At 39.8% G+C, this 12,054-nt stretch overlaps 1 protein-coding gene across 1 annotated transcript in view; it reads left to right on the plus strand.

Annotated features, from left to right (window-relative positions):
• The first annotated feature begins 6,566 nt into the window (after positions 1-6,566).
• arhgap24 (Rho GTPase activating protein 24) overlaps positions 6,567-12,054 on the plus strand; it is a 46,447-nt gene continuing 40,959 nt past the window's right edge. Inside the window, exon 1 of the mRNA XM_086096023.1 lies at positions 6,567-6,774. The gene's annotated coding sequence lies outside the window, so the exon portion shown is untranslated. The remainder of the gene's footprint in view (positions 6,775-12,054) is intronic.

Below are 12,054 nucleotides of genomic sequence, written 5' to 3' on the forward strand. Positions count from 1 at the left end.
TGTGTCTGCCCAGGCCGGGAATTCAAGAGCAAGTGACACTCCGAAAAAGCTAGGAATTTTTGTCACGCGCACACACACATAGACACACACACACACGCAAACACCAAAAATGGTCCTGTCCTTTGCCCGTTGGAGTCACGAAAGGACACGTTCAATGACTTCTCCCATCAATGAAATAGAGTTAATTCAAAACAAATTTGGGTTACTATAACAATTTTAGGAAGTCTTCAAAACAGTGAACATCTAAATAAATTAACTCCAAAAGTGTTTTGGCTGATGATAGCCAATTGGGCCAAAAGGTGTGTTGTTATACTGTTTCTGGCAATACTTATAAAAGTCCAGGTGATACTCCGCTAACACCTTCCTGTTCACTTCCAATTTTGTGTCTGACAGCCATTCAATTTTGGAATTGAACCCTATTTTACTTGGATGTCATGCAAGTAATTAGACCTCAATTAAGCGAACATCACAGAATATCATGTGCTTTTTATTTGACTTTTTGTGACACATAAACATTAGCGGAAGAAGAAAACAATAGAGCCTCCAAAGATGGATGCCAAAAACCGGCTTCTAAAGTCATACGAAACTTTGAGAGTCGATGTCAAGGGTTTGAGTTTGTCTTAAATTGTCTTTGCAATGTTCTATGTGCCCCCACTAGTGTAAACACAGTATTCTGATTAATGTTGCATTTATGGAATATGAATTAAGCAGCAAAATCAATCTGTTCCATCTCAGGGCGCAGCCATTTTGCCACTTGTTGTTGACTGAAAATAACATATTAGTGGGGCAGTAGGGGTAGTCAACTAAAAAAGTTCCTTTCAATAATATGTTCAATGTATGGAGCCCCTAAGGTGACATAGTCGGGGAAAATAAGTACTTTGCGTTCTCTCGCAAAGATTGCGAAATAAGACAAAGATTGCGTTCCCTCGCAAAACTGTTTGCGTTTCCTCGCAAAGATTGCGAGATAACGCTTTTTTTTTGGTGAGAGGACGCAAAACTGTACATCAACTCGTTTAAAGAAAATGTAAATCAACTTGTTTAAAAAAAAATTGCGTCCTCTCGCAAAAAAAAAAAGCGTTATCTCGCAATCTTTGCCAAGGAACACAAACGTTTTTGCGAGGGAACACAATCTTTGTCTTATTTCGCAATCTTTGCAAGGGAACGCAAAGTTTTTTTACGAGGGAACGCAAAGTACTTATTTTCCCCAACTATGTTACCTTAGGGGCTCCATACATTGAACATATTATTGAAAGGAACTTTTTTAGTTGACTACCCCTACTGACAATCTGGCGAAATTGAGCATTTTATTCTCTTTTGGATCAAAGTCAACAAAGATTTGAGTATTGGATGTCTAGTGATTGTTATGTGGTGCGAGGTGTGTTATTTTTCTTCCACGTTCTGGTCAGAAAACAGGACAGACAATCGTATGTCATAAATGTTTAACTTAAATATTTATGATGTATGTAGTCAATACTGATTTTGGCTAAACCACATTTAATTTATATATTTTTTTAAACCAAGAAACTCTTTAAAAAAATGCTGATAAACAATCTACATTTTCCACAAAAAAATGGAGGGGGGGATTGAGAGCAAAAAAACAACAACACGCCCATTAAAAAATATTACATAATATAAAAGCCTATCTATGGTGTTTTGCATTGCATGTTTGTTTTATGTTTAGTTTTATAGTAGGCATTACTTTAAACACTGATAAACAGCATAAAGCAAGCACTTGCCGTCTTTTGTGAAGAACTGTTCAATAGTTGCCAAACTGCTGCTTGTTGTACCACATCTAAATCTAAGTAAATTAATATTTTCACTTAAACTCAAAACAAAACATCGTCCACACGACAACTTGTATGCCAAAGAACTCGTAAGTCGGGTCATTTGTGCGTCAAGGTCGCATTGTGTTTCTTCATTTTTGTCCTTTTTTTCACAAGTTAAAGTAAGTAAAGGTGTCAAATATGCTTGCAGGTACATAGAAGCAATGTGGAAGCTTTCGTAACGTTCCCCTCCATTCCCCTGAGAGGCGACGGACCGAGGCCTCGCATCCAAACAAACAAAAGGAGCCTAACAAGGAAGGAAAATAACAGGAAAGCGTTGGTGAGAAATACCCTTTATGTGACTCCCCGAGCACGTCACACTGCCGCCCGTGCTGAAACAAAAGGTGTAAATAACACTGATTTACTGCAAATACATGTCCTGCTATTTACAGTTCGGCACCGCCTCCGCGGGCTGTTTATACCAGCAGCAAACACTATTATGAGAACATGCGTTTGTTCTCATTAGTGGACCCTTTGGCCTCGTCCTTTGATTTGTTTGATTTGTTAAGATGAAATAAAGTAAAGACGAGTCAATTCAAGATAACTAGAAGGAAAGGAAATTAGAAATTAGACTGACACAATGTGGGATAAGAAGATTAAATGAAAGTAAAATTTAAAATAAAATTAAAATATAAAACCAATGAAATAATGAAAATAAAGAAAAATCAAGATAGGATAAGATTAGAGAGAATGAAAAGAACGAAAATGAGATTTAAAAAAAAATAACATGACGAGACAATCGAGGATAGATAATATAAAATTAAACAAATAAAAAAAGTAATACATTAAAAAATAAATTACGCAAGACAAAACAAAACGGGAGAAAATAAAATAAAATTGCATAAAATGATGTAAAACATGATTGTATAAAATGTCATCAAGTATTACTTCATAAAATCAGGAGTTAGTAATAATATTGGCTAAACCTAATGAAATAAAATGAAACGTAAAAATGCAAATATTAAATCAAATGGATTGGATTAGGCAAGGTACTTTAAGGCTGAATAAAGGAACTACTGTACAATGAAAGAAAATAAAATGATTCATTAAGACTGCAAGACAAGGTAAGATTTTAGATAAAACACAATTTTCATTTCATTTATTTAGGCATATATTAAAAATACATATAAACACAACAAAACAAATGTAGTTGTATTTTTTTTTTAATAATAACAGTCATGCCACGGAAACCCCCAAAACCCGCAAGGGGCTTGACTAGTAGGGCTCCCTTTGTTCAGTTTTAAGAGTAGTCAGAGCAAACAAACATAGTAAATTATTTAAATTAAATTAATTAATAAAGCAAGACAAGATATAATAGGGAAAATAAAATAACTTGAGCCTAGACAAGACAGGATGAAAAAAGAAGAAGTACAAATAATAGACTGTAACTGCTAGGATATGGCGATATGCAGGCTATATAATTGCATAAAGGTGTATTCATATATATATTTTTTTAATTCTTCCAAATTTTGTATATATTTTCTTTCTCTCCATTAGTGATCTTGAGAGTTTGTAGGGCTCAGTCCAAAATACCCCATCATCTATTCTCGGCTCTTAGCAAATTCAGTATACATACTCATTTCACAAGCTTATAAATATTGTGTGTTAAATGTAAAATACAACACTGCTATCTGCTGGACATGGTGCAGCAATGTATCCCCTGCAACTTTGTTCATTATTAATTTGGATGTTTGTCAAAACACATCAGAAAGTAATATAGGGAACAATTAATTTGGATTACTCTGAACGTGAAACTGCAAATGAAATTATTAATAATTACTATCACTTTCCTAACCCGCCACCCACCCACCCATTTTTTTTTTTTAGCTAGACACCAAACAAGGCATCCTCACGACATTCTTTTTAACTCTGAGAAACCTTAAGGCGTAATGCTAGAAGCCTCCGCATGGGGGCAACGTTGCACTGAGAAAGGAATTGTTACGCTTGTGGACTCTTTTTCTCTGAAATCCCATGAAGTAAAAAAGTGTGTGTGTGTGGGGGGGGGGGGGGGGTAAATTTGATGCACTTTGTGTATGTTTGTGTTTACATATATTTATATATATATATTTTTTTTTAATTTAATAGGAGCGGCTGAAGTTGCTTCTGTAATGTCAAGGAAGCGAACTATGATGCATACAAATTCAAGTCATTCCAAATAAATAAAAGTCCACAAGCCAATTGAGATATTAAAAAGACTCTTTATTGTCAAATATGTCAACAGGAAGTCTTGCCACGGTCATGACACCGCTCCAGTAGACACTTGTTGGACTAAAAATGGAACAGTGTTTTCATTCATAGTGAAATAGCAGGATATTTGAGAAACATGCGATTATTTTTTCAATGTCATAAAAAAGACTGGTCAACTTTGTCCCCACATTCTTTGTTGATTATGTTTATATGGCAAAGTGACAATGTAAAATAGTCGCTTTTTACAGGAAGCACACCAGCTTTGTCCCGTCTATGGCGCTACCTCTGAAGGCCGGAATTTGTACCCCCATTCCGCTATCAGTGTTTTTTTTCCAGAACGGCAACATTTACTTGTAGTTATGCTTTTGTTTAAAGGCAGTGATAAGGGGGCTTTATATGCAGGCCAACACCCCGTCTGTTACAGATCTGGATACTAATTGAAAGGCAGAAAATTGTCTTGTTTTTGCACTTTGGAGGAGGTAGCAAATACAGTATGTTGCATTCCAATCCTGTCCACTGAGGAAGACCCTCACAGAAGTCACCCGGGGTCCAAACCTTGCACTTAAAGGGCCATGGGAACAGAGGAACCACAGAGACCGTTTTAATTCCCATATCTGCCATCTGTGAAGATTCATCCAGTCTAATCTCATGCGATATCTCAGTGAGGACCCCCGCCACCAATATGCCCGCCCACCCTCACAGCCGGCCTTTGTGGGAGTCACTGAGTGCATCTCCATTTTGTTTACAGCTTCTTATTCACAAGGTCACAAAAATTTCATGTTCCGCATTCCACATCTTGCAAATATATTAAATGTGTTGACAGATGATGGTGGACATATGCCCCCACCCCCAAACAATCCTCCCTTTCTTCTTGTGACCTTTCACTGGATGCTTCATGAGGTAGATATACACCATTTAATAAGATCCACATATTAAAATGTCGGTCTTTAAATACTTGTATAGCAACAAACACTTTTAGGCGGACAGAAACAGCTCCCCTCACTTAAACATAGTTCCTTATCACCAAGATGCCACAAGATGGCACCAAGTCACTAATTTTGTATTAGACAGGCCTTTAGTGCCATCTTGTGTCATCTTGGGGTATTTCAGAAGACTGGCAAAAACAGTATCTAGGCAAGTTTTTCACCAACTAATGGAGGACAGGTAAAAAAAGAAATTGTGAATGAGTGAAAAAGCAAACCGCAAATAGGTTGGGAAACATTATATTATTGAGGTTGTAGTTTGCTTGAGTATACAGCTGCACTGTATCATACCGAGAGTTGTTTCTATACTAATTTTGATCCTGAATAGTCACCTGAACATCAAGAATAGGAGTCAGGCCATTGACACTCTGCCCACTGGATGAGACGTAAGACACTGATATCAAGATAAGAAAGCAATGTTCCACCGTAAGTCCAGCATCCTGTGGCTGTACACAAAACGCAAAGAAGAAGGCCATGGACGAGTGAGCATCATGGGCACGATCCAGGAGGAATCAACAAGCCTCTGAGAATACATGCAGTCTTGCAGTCAAGTACAATACAATACAATACATCAAGATGATGGCCCCAGGGACAACCTGCTTAGTTGAATGGCTCATACAACAGAAGCCCAGTGAGGAGAAGGAGCCAGATGGACTGTCATGAAAAGACAAGCCCCTGCATGGTATATAAGAAGTGACCAACATTCAGAAAACATACCAGTGGCTGGAAAAGACTGGACTGAAAGACAGCACAGAGGCACTAATTATGGAAAAACAGGTCCTAAACACAAGATCAATCAAGAAAATCATACATTCAGTGGCATAACCAGGTAGCAGGAATAGTGTACCGGAACATTTGTGCCAAATATGGACTCGAGGTCCCAGAATCAAGATATCAGACACCATCAAAAGTGGTTCAGAACAACCAGGCCAAGATCCTGTGGGACTTTCAGATTCAGACTGACAAACTGGTGATGGCCAACCATCCTGATATAGTTGTAGTGGCTAAACAACAGAAGACAGCAGTCATTATTGAATCTGCACCCTTAAAGCGGAACATTTTTATCTTTGTAATGGCAGATTTTTTTTTGTATGGGATCTCATTAGGATGCAATGGTTGACCTGATGTCTATCAATCAAGCTTTATAACATGCTTGAATATGCTGTCATTCTTACTGATTGTCAATATGAAAGGTTTGCATGCGGTTCTATGCCGACAGCTCGCAAGTAAACAAGATGTGCTCTTGTCCTGTTGCTGTGTATTCAGCTGAGCTCACACCTAAGTGTCCATGGAGTTACCTCATAAATGTTTGTCTAGCTGCACGCATATGCTATATTCTCTCCCTTAAATGCCACAAAAGCTGCGCAGGTTAAAAATAAGATTACCTTAAATCACCCAAAAGCTGCGCATGTACATTATATGATACCTTTAAAAATAGACTTTTCCCTATGGATGCTGACGTCGGATGACTTACACGAGTGTCAGGCTGCAGCGTAAGCGTGTGTGTGGGTGTGTGTGCGTGCGTGTGTGTGTTTAGATGCACGTGTGTGTGTGGGCTCCTCCTCCTTGGAGAGAGAGAGAGACTGTTTCAGCATGCACGCCTTGTGATAGTTGAACTTGTGGCCACATTTCTCCACACAGTGAGTCGGGGACGGTGAGATTGTCGAACGTCATCTTCCTTTTCTTCCTCCTCCTCCTCCTCCTCGTCTTGTTGTTGACACGGGCTGTCATTCCACACTGGATTTATTCGAGAGAGCAACACCTGGTTGATTATCTGAAGGGTGAGTGATATGCTCTGTTTTTAGTGGAGTGGTTTCAAGAGTGTTTGGTGGTGATGTGGTTCCCTTTTTGTGTGTGGGAATAAAAAAGACTGCCTTGCAAAAATAAGTCTTTCTTTCATTTTATTGACGGTGAAGTATTCTTGTAACAGTATGTTTATTATTGTGGTTTGCAGTTTGCAGTAGTGACAGACTGCACACACCAGAGCTTTTACCAATCTCATGTATAACTGTAATTGGGACAGAAACTTCCCTTATATGAACTTTTTTTTTTTCAAACTGATATGTATCTATTCGCCACTTGTTGCTAGGCAGAAATCCTTGGGGCATACTTATTTGCGCCCACAGGTCCAATAATTTAATTTTAATTAAACCAATTTTTTTTTATAGAACCTTTATTTCATTTTGTAATCAGCATTGTATTAGATGGAAACCAGATTACAACCTCAAAATTTTAAGGCAGGTGCTAATTGCTTGTTCATCAAGTTGCATCATTAAATCTATATTAATTAAATCAAATTTTCAAAATGTATTTATTGGGACATATATATATTATATATTATATATATATATATATATATATATGTCCTATGATTGTCTGGCAACCCGACTAATGTGTAACCTGCCTCTCGCCTAAAGTCATTTTGGGGCTTCAGCTCACCCCTAAGCCGTGACTCTAATGAGGACGAGCACTATAAAAAATGGATGGATACTTTTAATAAGCATTATATATCATTTAAAAACTGTGATGTTTGATTTGTTCTGTATTTGTTATTTCATTTAAGTGGCTTTTGGCAAGCAGAAAAAAAAATCCACCATGGCCCTTCCATGTAGCTTAAATGCACATTTGTAGATATCCACATTGTGTCCAACTGAACATCTTCCAGCGTTTTCTTTCTGCATTCCAATGCACCTGTGGATGAAATTGCTTTTTTGTTTGTTGCTGTACCACCACATATTGATACAGCTGTTGTGTTGGAGCTCATTAAGTCTATCTAATATGTTACCCAATGTTGTTATAAACTGCAGAACAATATTATCAGCATGCTTGTCTTTTTTAATCATCTGACCTAGGTGGGCCTGCTGGGAGTTAGTAAAACATGCTTGGCACAATTTCCCCATCAATTAGCACATTCCCACCACTTTTCTGGGTAGCTTTTATTTACACTGTTCATTGCAAAGGTTATAAGGGTCCAATAGTCACTCTTCCACCTGGCATGTTCATGAAAAAGGAAGGCACATGCGATGTGATGAACCTCCAGTGCCCGGAATATATGCACAGTGTTCGCAAGCTACGCTGGTGGAAAGTTGCGGGATCAGGTTGCCCATGTCAGCTGCCGTACTCGGCTGTTCCCAGGTCCGCGATAGCTGTTTATTGGTTAAGGCACGGAAACCGCAGCAAAGTGGGAAGCTGGGATTAGACAGGCTGCAACATTTGGAACAAGCAACTATTTTTGATCCATTTCTGCTCATTGTGTCTGATATAGCTGCCAAACTTGAGTCTTACCTTGCGAGCTACATCCTGGTTTTTGGAAGATGATGTTACAAATGGATGGTCAGCGTCTTTTTGATTATTATAGTCATAGGCTGATACAGGCTGTTCGGTCCCTATATGACCGATGTCAGAGTAAGTCGAATCCAGTGAGGATTGGACTCCGCCAAGGTTGCCCTTTGTCACAGATTCTGTTCATAACTTTTATAGACAGAATTTCTAGGTGCAACCAAGGCGCAGCCAAGGCATTGAGGGGGTCCGGTTTGGTGACCTGAACATTGCATCTCTGCATTTTGCAGATGATGTGGTGCTGTTGGTTTCTTCAAGCCGTGATCTTCAACTCTCACTGGAGTGGTTCGCAGCCGAGTGTGAAGCGGTTGGGATGAAGATCAGTACCTCCAAATCCGAGACCATGGTCCTCAGTCGGAAAAGGGTGGAGTGCCCTCTCCGGGTAGGGGATGAGATCCTGCCCCAAGTGGAGAAGTTCAAGTATCTTGGGGTCTTGTTCACGAGTGAGGGTAGGTTGGAGCAGGAGGTCGACAGGTGGATCAGTGCAACGTCTGCAGTGATGCAGACTCTGTATCAGTCCGTTGTGGTGAGGTAGGAGTTGAAAGGCAGAGCTCTCGATTTACCGGTCGATCTACGTTCCTACCCTCATCTATAGTCACAAGCTGTGGGTCCTGACCAAAAGAACAAGATCCCGGATACAAGCGGCCAAAATGAGTTTCCTCCGCAGGGTGTCCGGGCTCTCCCTTACAGATAGGGTGAGAATCTCGGTCATCCGGGAGGGACTCAGTGTCAAGCCACTACTCCTCCGCATTGAGAGTAACCAGGGCATCTGGTTCCGATGCCTCCTGGACACCTCCGTGGAGAGGTGTTCCGGGCATGTCCCACCGGTGAGAGGCCCCGAGCACGACCTAGGACACGTTGGAGAGACTATGTCTCTCGGCTGACCTGGGGACACCTTGGGATCCCGTCGGAGGAGCTGATTGATGTGGCTGGGGAGAGGGAAGTCTGAGCTGGCCTGGGAACGCCTTAGGATCCCGTCGGAGGAGCTGGTCAAAGTGGCTGGGGAGAGGGAAGTCTGGGCTTCCCTCCTAAAGCTGCTGACCCCGCAACCCGACCCTGGATAAGCGGTAGATGATGGATGGATGGATGGAGTTATAGGCTTCACGTTTCAGATGTGTTACTGATGTGCCATTTGTGTGTATGTTTGTTGGACCGTTGGTTAGTTGGTGTGAGGAAAATGTAAGGCGTTACCAATGGAATGACAGTGCCATTCCTTTAAGGGATAGCGTACCCAAAACTAGCTAGCTAATTAACAATCTGCAATCAAACAACTGAGTTACAGTATCTTGCTCCTATCTTCTTTGAGGATGATACAGCCATGAATAAGCAGATGGCACCATTTATATACTGGAGTAGACTACCAAGCTCTCTAACTAAAAAACTGCAATCAATATAATCAATCAATCGATCAATATCGATCTATAATATCTATAATTTAATTTTTATGCTTGGCAGCGGTAATGGTATTAGTAGTAGTATTTAGGCTTGTTAAAAGTGACATTCAGATTTGTTTTTCAGACCTGGTTTGAAGCAGCACCATTTTGAATCAGGGGTAGACTGTTCCATTGGGAGCTTGATGTGTTTGGTTCTGCTATGGACTGTCACTGTACCATAGAGCTCAAGTTGTCATCAACAATAGATAAGCTACTGCCTTACTTGACACTTGGTGTTGATTTGGTCCTAGCTATTCCTGGTTTGAGGATGGTGACATGATAAATGGATTCACCATTAGATTTTTGTTGGGCAATTTATAGATTGTATGGTATATAGCTAACAATTTAACTAACTGCACCCAATACATAACCTACTCTCTGACATAAATATAATGATGCTCAGTTTTCACTGACAGTGGCCAAAATCGTTATTGCAGTGATTGTGAATGCAGTTTGTTTAAACTGCAAGCTACTTCCAGATTTGAAAAAGTTGACATTATGAATGGACAAAAGGCACTATTGATTCTGGGATGAATGTTTTCCTAACTAGCTAACTAACTATCAAGAACTCAAGTACAGTACTTACATTTTTTCCCGCTGATCAGATATGTTGGCTTCATTGTATAGTTTTTTTTGTTCACAGAACAAAGGTCACCTTTTTGATTTCTCAACATGGGCCAAAAATCTCTCTCGTTACACAATTTTAAGGAAGTTAAGCTTATTAGTGTGCCCTGACTGCTTTCCAGAAATGTCCAACGTGGCAAATGGCATGGAATAAAAGGAAGAGCGAGTGTCGACAATAGAGAAGAGAGAGTAATGCTTGCATCATAGCCAAATGGCTGCATTGTAGACTATGGAGGGGGACCACATGTGATTCATCACACAAGCTAACATTTATCCCTTGCAGGATTTGAAACCCTTATGAGTCCTCACATCGCATCGTCGGCTGCTTGCAATCATCTAATGACTCACAGCGTCGGTAATAGTGACTGATCTTGGATCAACTCGATAAATCTGTAATAGGTTCTCCCATTGGACGTTAAATCACGCAAGACTCTTAATTGTACTGTATGTGCTGGCCAAGGTGAAGGATCTGTTCTGGGGATATTTGTGCAAATCTTACACGTGAAGTCAGTTCCTCTTTCACATCCGCTAAGAAGCATGGCCTCTTCTCCACGCCAGCAGGAGCAAACTGTTCTATAACTGGGGTTATATTTGTCTTTAACACATGTGGGTCACGGGGGCCCCCACTGTGCAAGACTCAAAAGGGGGAGGGGGGATATTTGAAGGGGTTACAGCACTGACAAGCAATGTGACGTTCATGTTTCCTGTACAAGTTGTGCTAATAAGTGATCTTGAGCCAAACTATTCTACTTTGGAAAAAAATCTGAGGCCACAGTTAGCATTGTTGTTAAATTAACTTTTTCATACCCGCAGTTTTGATACAAATACACATTTTACAAGGCATTAAAGATGTCGTCTTTTGAATGTAAAGGCCTAATATTATGAGAAAAAGTTGGCATTTTGTGAGGAAAAAGTTAGAATTTCATGAGGAAAAAGTTAGAATTTCATGAGGAAAAAAAGTTTGAATTTTAAAAGTATAAAGTCAAGTATGACGTAATTATATGAGATCTATTTTTTCATTTTGTTTAAAAGAAATTAGCTGGGAATAAAGAATTTTTTGTATAGTCTTTTATGAGAAGTTTCCATTTTATTGAGAATAAAATCATTACAGTACATAAAAAAAGTAAACGTTTTCCTGTGAAAGAGAACTATTCCAAAATATCCATCGAACACAAGCAGCACCTTTGTATGAACCAATACTACCTTGTAGAGCAGCTTGTGTGGGCCTTCTCTTCATCACACGACGCCATTTTGGAACGTCAAAGGACACATTGCATTTTCTCACCACAACTGAGTATAGACCAGACTCAGGCATCTCTGCCACACACAAACTGACTAACAGTCGTCGTCTCTCACGGAACGAGACGCGACGGAAGGGCTCCCTGGACGAGGCTAAAATGAGTCCAAATTAGCCCCTTTCAAATTGCACCTTCAACGCCACAGCCTGGAAAAGGCTTCTTGTATACAACTTTCCCTCCCCACGGCCACTTCCTGTGGTCACTGAAGATTCCACGGTTTCATTTGTGTAGCCTTTTCACAAAAACCTTGAACAGTTTCAGCAACAATCTGCATGGTCTGAGCCAGTCCATGGATTTTCCTCAGCGTAACTATTCCCAGAATGAAAAGACTTGAATCAGCTCGAATCATTTCTGGAACAGTTTCTCT

This window comes from Leptonotus elevatus, chromosome 15, assembly GCF_054856555.1.
Source record: "Leptonotus elevatus isolate MCC_2025b chromosome 15, RoL_Lele_1.0, whole genome shotgun sequence".
NCBI classification, from domain to species: domain Eukaryota; kingdom Metazoa; phylum Chordata; class Actinopteri; order Syngnathiformes; family Syngnathidae; genus Leptonotus; species Leptonotus elevatus.